The 12,834-nt window shown below is 36.7% G+C and overlaps 1 long non-coding RNA gene across 1 annotated transcript in view; it reads right to left on the bottom strand.

Moving 5' to 3' along the window:
• LOC121033960 (uncharacterized) overlaps positions 1-12,834 on the bottom strand; it is a 234,824-nt gene that overhangs the window by 3,681 nt on the left and 218,309 nt on the right. Inside the window, exon 4 of the long non-coding RNA XR_005792220.1 lies at positions 5,546-5,658. This is a non-coding gene — a long non-coding RNA (uncharacterized LOC121033960). The remainder of the gene's footprint in view (positions 1-5,545; positions 5,659-12,834) is intronic.

The raw sequence follows: 12,834 nt of genomic DNA, 5'->3' as shown, positions 1-12,834 counted from the left end.
ACAGCAAAAAAGTGACAAAGTCTTAACCAAAAGATATATAAAACAATATCTAGGAAAGACTGCTTTTAATAGACATGTAAAGTAACAGTAAAACCTGTATTTTTTTAAATGTTTATTTATTTTGAGAAAGAGAGAGAGAGCAAGTGCATGGAGTGAAAGAGGGGCAGAGAGAGAGGAAGAGGGAGAATTCCAAGCAATCTCCACACTCAGCATGGAGTCGGATGTAGGATCTTGATCTCAGGACCTTGAGATCATGACCTGAGCCAAAATCAAGAGATGATTAAGTGACTGAGCCATCCAGGTGACCCAACACCTGAGCTGAGATTAAGAGTTGGACACTTAACCTACTGAGCCACCCAGGCGTCCCTGTATATTTTTTTATATGTTTTTTGGACCTAATAATAGCAGATAAATTTCTGGTTAACTGAGTCAATAAACAGATAGTTAGTAGTAGTAATGCTGTGAGAGGTTATGTGGAAGACACAAAATATTAATACTTAGCCTTCATCACCAAGATACTTAAAACACAGTTTATTAAAACTTCCCCAAGAAAAGCCTTTCATGGAAGAGGGAATCAAAAAACATAAAATGTGAATGCACGTTTAACCAAAGATGTAATTCTTTTAGCTGGATGGAAAGTCATATAAAGGAAAGATACTCTTCCTCACTTTCAACTAGTTATTAATTTACGTTTCAAAGAGAAATGAACAATATTGTTCTTTTTTATTAGAATCACCATTATTTTTATTTGCTACAAATACCTGATAATTGTTTTCTGTAAATTGCCCGTATAAAAATTTAACTATAATTGTAATCAACTCTGAACACAATACATTCAAGATTGTCTCAAAACTTTTTGAAATAATAACATTTCCGTAAGTATAAAAATTATAGAATAAGGATATTAAAATTTTATTTTTAAAATATATGATTTGAAAGTAAATTTGAACACTTGATGCTGTTTTCTTTCCTTTATTAAACATCTAATAGGGCTTAACAAATTTAATTGTTCAAAAATATATGAGCTCAGAAAAATACTTTAGATTACTTTTAAATATTCTTACATCAAAATGTATGTCTAATATTCTCATGAATATTTTCACAGAAATTTAATGCACATCTTTTCAATTTAAATCACACATTATCAAAATGTCATCCTGAAAGTAATATGCTGAATCTTTTTATTACCAATTTTTCAAAGCTTTTCTTTCAATTAGAACCAACTTCCATATTAAAAAGCTATTGTTTATTTCCTCATACCAAACTCACAACGTTCAAGACCTTAAACATAACTCTTTTTCAGTCAATATGGGGTAAAAAGGAGTAATGTAGCAACTGCTCTTAAAAAACATTTCTTTTTTTTTAAATTTTTTTTCAACGTTTTTATTTATTTGTGGGACAGAGAGAGACAGAGCATGAACGGGGGAGGGGCAGAGAGAGAGGGAGACACAGAATCGGAAACAGGCTCCAGGCTCTGAGCCATCAGCCCAGAGCCTGACGCGGGGCTCGAACCCATGGACCGCGAGATCGTGACCTGGATGAAGTCGGACGCTTAACCGACTGCGCCACCCAGGCGCCCCTTAAAAAACATTTCTAAACGTAGAAAGGAAAGCAAATTAGTTGGTAATATAGTGAATATGCTTTAGCATGTTCATTAGCATCTTATACAAACCTTTTAGAATACTTTCTTAAAAGCCCTGATAACAACCTTAAGGGATGGAGATAAGTCTTTTTATATACTCATTTCCAGAAATGTTAAGGGACAGCAGAAAGGGTTAATTTCCTTTCCTCCTCCTCTATTCCTACCTCTCCCACAAAATGAAAGATGAAGACTAAACTCTAAAGATTCTCGTTCTGATGTGGTTGGTAATACTCATTCTAAAATGTATACTGTTTTAAAACATGTCTGTAAATGAGCTCAATGAGAGAACAGAGAAGTGAAGAAGATCAAGATTACAGGTTGGTTTCCAGAATGAAGTCTAAAGGAATTACTCACGAAAAATTATTGTGAAGGAGCCATTTACTATTTTGTACCCTTAAGCAGCCTTTATACACATTTACATTTTGATAATAAAAGGAAAAATACAAATAACCTGGTACAGCCCATAAGTGAAAAGCCAAAAATTCATTTAATGCATTTGTCATTGTGCATCAGCCAGGACTAATATCGTTGTCGAAGGTGACATAGTAGAACCTTCTCTTCAAAAAGAAAAATAAAAATCAGAATTTTAAAACCTAGAGCTTTACACAATCTTCTTTATCTAAAGAAATAGGGCCTTAGTCTGTGCTTACTGAAGCTTATCTCATGCATAAACATTTAAAAATTTTTCATCATTATAAAAGTAATACACTATCATTTTGACAAGATGCATATTACTGAAAAGAATTTTTAAAAAGGAAATTAAATATCCCATAAAGCCACTATTGGGAGAGAGTATGGTAGCACTTTGGTGAATCTCTTTCTAGTCTCACATATCTGATCTGTATCTACCTTTCTATCTTTATGAATTTCTTTCCCAGACCCATATCTTTATCCATATTCTTGTGTACTTCAATATCTGCTTTATTTATTTTTCAATCTCTCTGTACATATATCTATGTATCAGGTAGTAGGTGAATCCCAAGTAACTCTCCCATTTCCTTGGACCTTCTTTCAAGGCATCATTGCAGGAAACTTTCTCCCCCATTTCTTTTTTTTTTTTCTTTTTCTCAAGAAGTAGGGGGTGATAACAAAAAGCAGAATTCTCCATCTCCTTCCAATTATCTGTACCCGAAGCTGGCACAACCCCATCACCAGCTAATTAGTTTTTCAATCCTGTTGTTGGTTCTAGTTATTTGCTACATTTTTGTTTTAATATAAAATTCAAATCATGCTGCATGTATCTATATCCTGCTTTTTTTCCCCACTGAATATTGAACTATAAATATTTTCTCATGTCATAAATATATTTTCAAAATTACTGTGTTATTTATATTTCTAATGAACTTTATTCTCTAAAGGCCAGAGCTAAATGAGGGGAACAGATCAGAAATCAGAGACATTTAGTAAAACTGAAGAAGAGGTGAATAACTATAAAAAACAGACCCAATACTTCTAAAAAGTGTTGTATTACATTGTTTTGTAAAGGTAAATGCATGTGTGTATAAATTGCGTTCCTGGAGAGGTGAAGCTAAGTCATTTTATGTACTGCTTAAGAATCCAGGGAGGGGTGTTTTACATTTGTGTTAGAGATTTATTTTATCCCACACCAGGAGAGACAATTCATGCCAGTTTTTACTTGCTTTGCTAAACCAAATATAAGGTGCACTGATCTCTATCGGGTAACAAATTCTCAGGACAGCTCCAGTCAGGAGAAATGGCCCTGTTCTTTGGTCCCCAGCAGCCACTCGTGTGCGGGGCTCTCAAGGGCTCTCCGTAGACAACATTTCCGCCACCTCTGTGCCACGCTTGGGAATGGGGTGGGTCCTTGTCGTTAAGACTGGGAGAATTTGCACATGGGAGGCCACTTTCCAGTGCTTCGCACATGTCCTTGGACATTCTGCAGTCATGGGGCACGGCGCTTGTCTCATGGGAGACCCCAATGTGTCCATCTCTACCGCAAGTCTCCAGCAACTTCTCCCTACTTCCTTTCCAGGCTGCTTCTGCCTCTTCCCCCTTTCCAATGTTGCCCTGAATTCTCTTCACACCCTAGCGTCCAATAAACTTTTCAGGTATGTAGCCTCATACAACTTGCCAGCATGGCAACCATTTCATGAAACAAGTTGGGCCCAAAACCTAGGGAAGGGAGGCCTACAGGCAGGTAGGAAAGAGATGAAATGAAGGAACGGGTGAAGCAGTCTTTGCTCGCTCTGTTGACTTTCAAAGCTATGGCAACAAGAAATGCATTACTGTCGTTACTACTGAAATGGGTTATTTTTGTTACCAATAATTTGAGTTTTGAAAAGTTACCATTTAATTAAAAAGACTCTGCACATAAACATAAAAACGCCTCTGGACGCCTTGCTTATTCCAAATGACTAACTGCCGGAGATACTGAGATTATCTTGGTATCACTGTAAAATTTTTATAAACAGAGGTACGTTAACTGATTGCTTTGCCCAAAATACATCCCAATCACTCAGGATAGAACTCAAAGACCACAAATCGTTCATTTGGCTAATATTCCTTAAGTCACTCAGCACACGACCATTTGCATGTTGCCACAGATTTAATGAAAAATTCATAAAGGACTTGATTACACTGGCAATTTTGATTATTTGGAGCCTTTCTTCACAATACTTCCAAATGCAGCCAGTTTTGTTACAAGTATTCCTAGAATAAGAATTGCTGATAAGATGTTGATAAATAAGGGAATTAGGTCAATTCAATGCATTGGTTCTGATTCTAATTTTTTCCAACATATTAGCTTTTTTGTCCCACCACATATCAGCAGCTAAATGGATGCCATACAACTGAAATACAGAAAGTGTTGCAAACTAAAACGAATGCCCACTCACTCCATATTCTTCTTCTGAACTGGCTTGGTCTTGGAGGTATATGCATTTGGTGTGCTTTGGTCCTCTTGTTCAAAAGCTTCAGGCTTTCCTTACTCTCTTTTTAGCTAGCTGTGTTCTCTTCCTTTCTGTCTCTCTTTCTCTCTCTCTCTCACACACACTTTTTAAGGTAAGGTCCTATATTTACTACAGAATTTCCTTTTTATGATTTTAATTTGTCTTTTGAAGAACAGTAGTATTTTTATTAGCATGGTTGCTTTAAATTTTTTTTTTTCAACATTTATTTATTTTTGGGACAGAGAGAGACAGAGCATGAACGGGGGAGGGGCAGAGAGAGAGGGAGACACAGAATCCGAAACAGGCTCCAGGCTCCGAGCTGTCGGCCCAGAGCCCGACGCGGGGCTCGAACTCACGGACCGCGAGATCGTGACCTGGCTGAAGTCGGACGCTTAACCGACTGCGCCACCCAGGCGCCCCTAGCATGGTTGCTTTAGATAGAGCTTTGGTTATAAAGTTGCATTTGGCTTAGGTAATGCGCCCTTCATATTTTTACAGTTTCATTATTTTTAGGGCTGTGGCGTTTTCTTAGGAATTCATGTTACAGTAGAAAGACCTGTACATTATGCTTTCTGATTCTTCTAATAAACTTATGAGGTAGGTAGGGTTTTTTACAGATGAAAAAACAGCGAGACTCGAGGAGCTTAAGTCATCCACCCATTAGCAAATGGCAGTTAATGAAGACTGGAGACTGGAGTCCTGACCTGCTGATTCCTATTCTAGGACTCTGGACACAATACCAAACTCAACATCTTTAATAACTATCTGTATAAATTATTTTATTAATTATGATCTGCTTTAAAATGTGGCTTCTCTTGTTGCTTTATATTAGTAATTCAGGCTTTGGTACTTATTTGTTTTATGTGTTCATGACTTGTCTGTCTGGCTACTCTTATTTCTCACTCCCTGAATACCTGGAATACTCTCTCCCTTCCACTTCCTATCCCCAGCCTGTCAAAATACAAAAACAATGAATCAGGTGCACTGCTCAGACCTTGAAGTCTTAAGAAGAATGCTCCAATTCACAAGTGAACACCCATCACTGCACACTGGACCTGAGGTCTCCATAGCCTGATGTTTGTTGGAAATAAATTACAGATCTTCCCACTAGAAAGAAAAGAAAGCAGACCTGGTTAAAGAGGGCTTGTGAATGATCAGATCATCTTGTTACCCTCAATATAGCTACATAAAATAAATCATTACAGATTTATTCACAGCTATGCAGTGTGCCTTTATTGAACACCTCTTAAGAATCAAGCACATTTTTAGGCATTGGGACACAAACAAATGCGACACAGCCCTCTGTTCTCTAGTACAAAGCAGAAAAGACCCTTCCACTGGGAGCCAGAGTTTAGGATCTCAGCCTTTAAGGAATGCAACTTACCTGGAGGATTTGTTAAAAAAGATTGCTGGGCTGCAAGCCCAGAGATTCTGGTCTTCACGTTGGAGGGTGGGGGGCTGAGAACTTGCATTTCTAACCACCTCCTGAATGATGCTGAGGCTGCTGGCTATGTAAGCTCAAGAAGCTTTTATTATGTATAAAAATGGAGCTTCATAATAGTGCCTGACCCATAGGATTGTCTTGAGGATTAAAGTAGCTGATAGCATAGAGCCTGGTACATAGTGAGAAGTCAATAAATGTTAGGTTCTAATGTTATTTTTATTATTTTCATTATTATTAAGGGGTTTCAGGAGGATTCTTCTAGATTCTCTCTCTCTCCTACTTCAGAATGTTGGAAATCCCTTTAACCAAAGACAAACTGATAAAAATTAAATAAAATTCTCCACGAGAGTTTACTTCCAGTAATACCAGGAATTAAATCAGCGATATCATATCCTTTCTTCATTCTGCTTTTGATAAGGTAGAGACCACTGGGGCCCTAAAAGGTGTTGATAAAGGTGAAAGAATTATGTGAAGAGAACATAGAAGCAACAACAACAAAAGAGCTTGAAGTAAAAAAGAAAACTTGGATATCCTCCTGAGGTCTGCCCTATCTCCACTTAACACACAGAATTTCCTTCCAACAAATACAGTTCCATCTACATTCTTTTTGTATCTGTAAAACCCATTATTATTATAATAGCAAAATCATTAAAGAAGAAAATGTTGGACTCTTTTTTTTTTTCCAGCTGAATTTCTGCTGTTTCAAAATTCAAGCTGTGTCCAGTTCTGTTACATGACAGGCCCCCTGAATGTTCGCTTCGCAGGACATAACACGTGTTGAAAATAAGGTTATTGAATAAGAAATACAGAAAATAATGATTGATCTCCCATAGAAAACAGCTGCTTCTTGTTAGCAGCTAAACAAATGTCCTCTCTCTGGGTTTTACAGAAGTCTTAATTCTGTATGGTAATAAAAAAAAATGTCAATGAAAGCATATACAGTCTAAAAGGAATATAGCAAATGCTTTTAATCAAGACAATATCTTGGAAATTTCAAGTACATAAAAATCCTGAAACAACAATCAATACCTATAAAGAGTGATGTTTGCCCTAGGTCGCTGAAAAAAAATGAGACATTTTTTACGAATGGGCTCTTCAGTATACATAGGATGATATAGGAAAAAAAATCAAAATTCAAAATGACTTTACCAGTAGGTACCACCAGCAAATGAATATAGTATCATGTGATAAGTTATTCTTTGGTTTGGTTTCTTGCTAAAAACGTGATGCCCTCTAGGGATCCTGGGTGGCTCAGTCAGTTAAGTGGCTAACTCTTGGTTTTGGCTTAGGTCATGATCTCACAGGTTCATGAGTTCAAGACCCACATTGGGCTCTGCACTGACAGTACTGACTCTGCTTAGGATTCTCTCTCTCCTCCTCTCCCTCTCTCTCCCCCTCTCCCTCTCTCTTCCCCTCTCCCTCTCTCTCCCCCTCTCCCTGTCTCTCCCCCTCTCCCCCTCTCTCTCCCTCTCCCCATATCTTAAAATAAATAAATAAATAAATAAACTTAAACAAAAAAGATGTGTTGCCCTATTTAAGTATATGAAGAATACAGTTTCTTCGGTTTATAATTCCTAGATGAGATTAAATTCTTATTCCAAAGGGGAGTACACAGGTTTCTGCAAGCCTCTGGTCACAAAGTTTTCACTAACCTATCAATAAAGAATATTGTTCTGTGTATGTTTATGTTTAAAAACACCATACTTAATATGTATGTGTATATATATATATATATATATATATATAACATGTAATATATATTATGTATAATATATATATTATGTATAATATATATTATGTAATATATACATTACATAATATATATATTATTTTAAATAGTACAATCACTAACAAAATGCACAAATATATGGAAAACATAGTACTAAATAGACTGCAAAAAGAACACTAGTTTACAGTGTGAAAACTAAAATAAGAAGACAGTGTTACCTTGTCTGACCTCAGCTGGGAACGTGTATATTGCGTGACTCAAATGTTCAGCTGCTCTGTGCATGTCCACAAATGACTATGATAGCACTGTGAGTATTGATTGGGGGATAAAAATAAATTTTAGTAGGTGAATTCGCACATAATGAAGACTGTATATTCTTCACCATTCTGAAGATCTTGCTCCATTTTCTTCTAGACTCTACTATGACAAATCATCTGTCATTTTAGGTAATCTGTCTTTTTTATCTTGTTGCTTTTAGAATTTTCCCCCTACCCTTGATGTTCTGAAGTTTCACTATAATGTAAATTAAATTGTATATCTTTCTCTAATTCTGGAAAAACATTTATTTCGCTATCATCTCTTCAAATATTACTTCTCTGTCATTTCTCCACTATTTCTGGGTCTCCTAATATACATATTTTGTAACTTCTCAATATAACATTATATATCTTAACTCATTTCATATATTTCATCTCATCATATCATTTAATTATGTGCTAAATGAAATCTTCAGCACTATCTTTCAATTCTTAAGATATATCTATAACTATATCCACAATTCCATGAGTTTTATTTTATGACCTCTTATTTTGGATTCACATTTGCCAGTTTTGGTTTTATTATTTTCTTTTAGTATTCCTTTCCTTTTGTTGTTTATTTATTTTGAGAGAGAGAGAGTGCAAGTGCACAGGGGGAGGTGCAGAGAGGGAGGGAAGGAGAGAATCCCAAGCAGGTTCTGCACTTTCAACACGGAGCCCAATGCAAGGCTTGAACTCATGTGCCATGAGATTATGACCTAAGCCAAAATCAAGAGTTAGATGCTTAACTGACTGAGCCACCTTGTTCAGGTGCCCCTTGAACATACTTATTTAAAAGCCATTTTTAACTAGTGAATTATGGAACTATACTCATCATGTTCATTGCTAAAATTTTTAGCTCTTTTCCCTACCATTGACTCTCTTCTATGTGCTTTAGAATTTTAGTTGACAACTTTAATTTACATGAAAGCATTTTACTTTCTCTGCTATCTCTCTGAACTCATTCATCTCCATATACCAGTTTTGCAGTCACCTGCACCTAGATTCTCCAGAACAAGTGTTGCACTAGGACACATGCATTCCTGGAATGGAACTATCATAGACACAGTCTCTGAACAAGGAGGTGGCTTGGCCTAGTTCTGACTCCTCCTCACCATCTGAGGTATGTAAATTAGAACAAGCAGCTTGAGTCAGCCTCCTTTCAAAGGTGGGAAAATTTGTTCCTGGCCCCTGGTTTCTGGCCATGAGTTTGGCCTTGAGACCCTACTGTTATGGGTTGAGTTGTGTCTCCCTAAAATTTATATGTTGAAGTCCTAACCCTCAGTACCACAGAATGTGATCTTATTCAGAAATAGGGTCACTGCAGGTGTAATTAGTCAAACTAAGATGAGGTCATATTGAAGTAGGGTATACATCTAATCCAATATGATGGGTATCTTTACAAAAAGAGTGCCATGGGAACTAATCTTTGACAAAGCAGGAAAGAATACCCAATGGAATAAAGACAGTCTCTTCAGCACGTGGTGCTGGGAAAACTGGACAGCGACATGCAGAAGAATGAACCTGGACCACTTTCTTACACCATACACAAAAACAGACTCACAATGGATGAAAGACTTCAATGTAAGACAGGAAGCCATCAAAATCCTCAAAGAGAAAGCAGGCAAAAACCTCTTTGATCTTGCCCTCAGCAATTTCTTACTCAACATGTCTCCGGAGGCAAGGGAAACAAAAGCAAAAATGAACTACTGGGACCTCATGAAAATAAAAAGCTTCTGCACAGCGAAGGAAACAATCAGCAAAACTAAAAGGCAACCGACAGAATGGGAGAAGGTATTTGCAAATGACGTATCAGATAAAGGGTTAGTATCCAAAATCTACAAAGAACTTATCAAACTCAGCACCCAAAAAACAATAATCCAGTGAAGAAATGGGAAAAAGACATGAATAGACATTTCTCCAAATAAGACATCCAGATGGCCAACCGACACATGAAAAAATGCTCAACATCACTCATCATCAGGGAAATACAAATCAAAATCACAATGAGATACCACCGTATATACCTGTCAGAATGGCTAACATGAACAACTTAGGCAACAACAGATGTTGGCGAGGATGCAGAGAAAGAGGATCTCTTTTGCATTGTTGGTGGGAATGCAAGCTGGTGCAGCCACTCTGGAAAACAGTATGGAGGTTTCCCAAAAAACTAAAAACAGAACTACCCTAGACCCAGCAATTGCACTACTACGAAGGGACACATGCACCCACATGTTTATAGCAGCACTATCAACAATAGCCAAAGTATGGAAAGAGCCTAAATGTCCATCGAAGGATGAATGGATAAAGAAGATGTGGTATACATTTATATACAATGCAGTATGACTCGGCAATCAAAAAGAATGAAATCTTGCCATTTGCAACTACATGGATGGAACTGAAGGGTATCATGCTAAGTGAAATTAGTTAGTCAGACAAAGACAAAAATCATATGACTTCACTCATGTGAGGACTTTATGAGACAAAACAGATAAACATAAGGGAAGGGAAACAAAAATAATATAAAAACAGGGAGGGGGACAAAACAAAAGAGACTCCTAAATATGGAGAACAAACAGAGGGCTGTTGGAGGGATTGTGGGAGGGGGGATGGGCTAAATGGGTAAGGGGCACTAAGGAATCTACTGAAATCATTGCTTCACTATATACTAACTAATTTGGATGTAAGTTTAAAAAAAATAAAAAATAAAGTTAAATTACAAAAAAAGAAAAGTGCCATATGAAGAGAAAGACACCCATACAGGGAAAATCATGTGATGATGAAGGCAGAGATTGGTGTGATGCTTCTACAAGCCAACAGACACCAGAAATTGCCAGCAAAGTATGACAAACTAGGAGAGAGGCCTGGAATAGATCCTTCTCTGGCACCTTCAGAGGGAGCATGGCTCTGCTGACTCTTTAATCTCAGACTGCTGGCCATCAAAACTGTGAAACAGAACATTTTTGCCATTAAAAAAATTTTTTTTAATGTTTACTTTTTGAGAGAGACAAAGAGACAGAGCATGAGAGGGGGAGAGGAAGAGAGAGAGGGAGACACAGAATCTGCAGCAGGCTCCGGGCTCTGAGCTGTCAGCACAGAGCCCAACACAGGGCTTGAACCAACAAACTGAGATCATGACCTAAGCCAAAGTCGGACACTCAACTGACTGAGCCAACCAGGCACCTACATGTCTGCCACCCAATTTGTGGTAGTTTATTATGGCAGCCTTAGCAAATCGATCCACTTTCCATTGGGTTGTTTCAGTCTCAAAGTCCAATTCCTGGTGTCTTGGAACCCAAAAGGTCTGACGTCGGCCAACTCCATCCATACCTGCTTACAACTCTGTGATTCTGTTTCTTTTTTGTTATGTTATATGGAAAAGTTTGACTTCTTTATTTTTTTTAGTTTGGCTATTTTCATTTCAAAAATTTATCTTATTTACCACTAACTACCAAATCTCTGGAAAAGATGAAAGAGTTTAAATGAGAACTCACCATAAAATCTTTTCTGACAGTCTCCATTTTAAAAGTATTGTAAGAAGTAAACACACACACACACACACACACACACACACACACACACACACAATCTATCTATGTATCTATATCTATATCTATATCTCTCTATATATTTCCTACTATACAGGATATTTTTAGAAAAAAAGAGATATAACACTGTATATTCTAATCCATGGTTTTAAGAATATTTTACAAAGGAAAACAAAATCATGAAGGAAAGAAAAGAAGAGGAAGTGAGGAAACAAAGCAAAGGAGGTACTGTTCTTCCCCAGGGCATAGGCCAAGATTCCTCTATATACAGATTCAAAGGATCAGGTAAGATTGAAAAGAAATCATAATCAAAATATATTACATTTTTTGTTTGCCTCTGATTAACATTAATATTCTTCTGATCTATTGTTCTAGATCCAATGGTTTCCTTAATTCCTCCAGTGTGTAGCTTTCACACATATGTCTGTTTATAGAAAATCTACACAGCCTTAAAACAGGTCTCCTAAGAAATGGGTGTGGGTGGTGCTAAACTTCTCAGGTCTTCTTGGAAGCTGGGCATGATGACATAGTTTGCCACCCAGGGACTAACATCCATATGCATTTGTGCTATTTTCACTGACGAACAGCTTGAGAAGGATTCATTAATAAAACCTTTCAATGATTCCAGATTCAGAGTGTCTGCAAACATCAGCCATGACCCAGAAACAAATCAAAGCAACCTAGAAAATTTTAAATAGATTTGAACTTAGTTTGCAATGTGCATTTAAAAATGCCCAATCAACCTAGGATCTAGGTCACACTTTTAAAAAATAGACAATAATTACATAAAGTAAATGGAATGGAATGACCTCTCACTAAATTCTTATCAAATTTTTATTGTATTTATTAAAGGAAGCATTTCTGGGATATTAGCTAATTCATTTTCAACTTACATTCTTCATTAGAAGGATTATAAATATCTTTGCACACTATATATTTGAAGACAGGTGGCACTGTAGAAAAAGCATTAGATTTGGAGTAAAAAAAAAAAGGCTACTTCCACCACTTACTAATCACAAGCAAATCTTTTAATCTTTCTAAGCTCCATTTTCCTCACAACTGGAAACAGGAATAATAATACCTTCTACTGAAATAGTAGGTTATATAAATTACAAAGTGCTACTCAACAATACATGTTCATTCACATCATTATGAAAATTTTAGGGGAAAAACAACTGAAAACAAAAATAAAATTTGGCATAGACTAATGATCTCCTTGAAAAGTAAAGACACACCACACCATAGCAAAGTTATTTCAACTCATGA

This window comes from Herpailurus yagouaroundi, unplaced genomic scaffold (genome assembly GCF_014898765.1).
Source record: "Herpailurus yagouaroundi ecotype Mexico unplaced genomic scaffold, PumYag 159, whole genome shotgun sequence".
In the NCBI taxonomy this organism is placed as follows: domain Eukaryota; kingdom Metazoa; phylum Chordata; class Mammalia; order Carnivora; family Felidae; genus Herpailurus; species Herpailurus yagouaroundi.
This window is presented reverse-complemented; position numbering and strand designations above follow the sequence as displayed.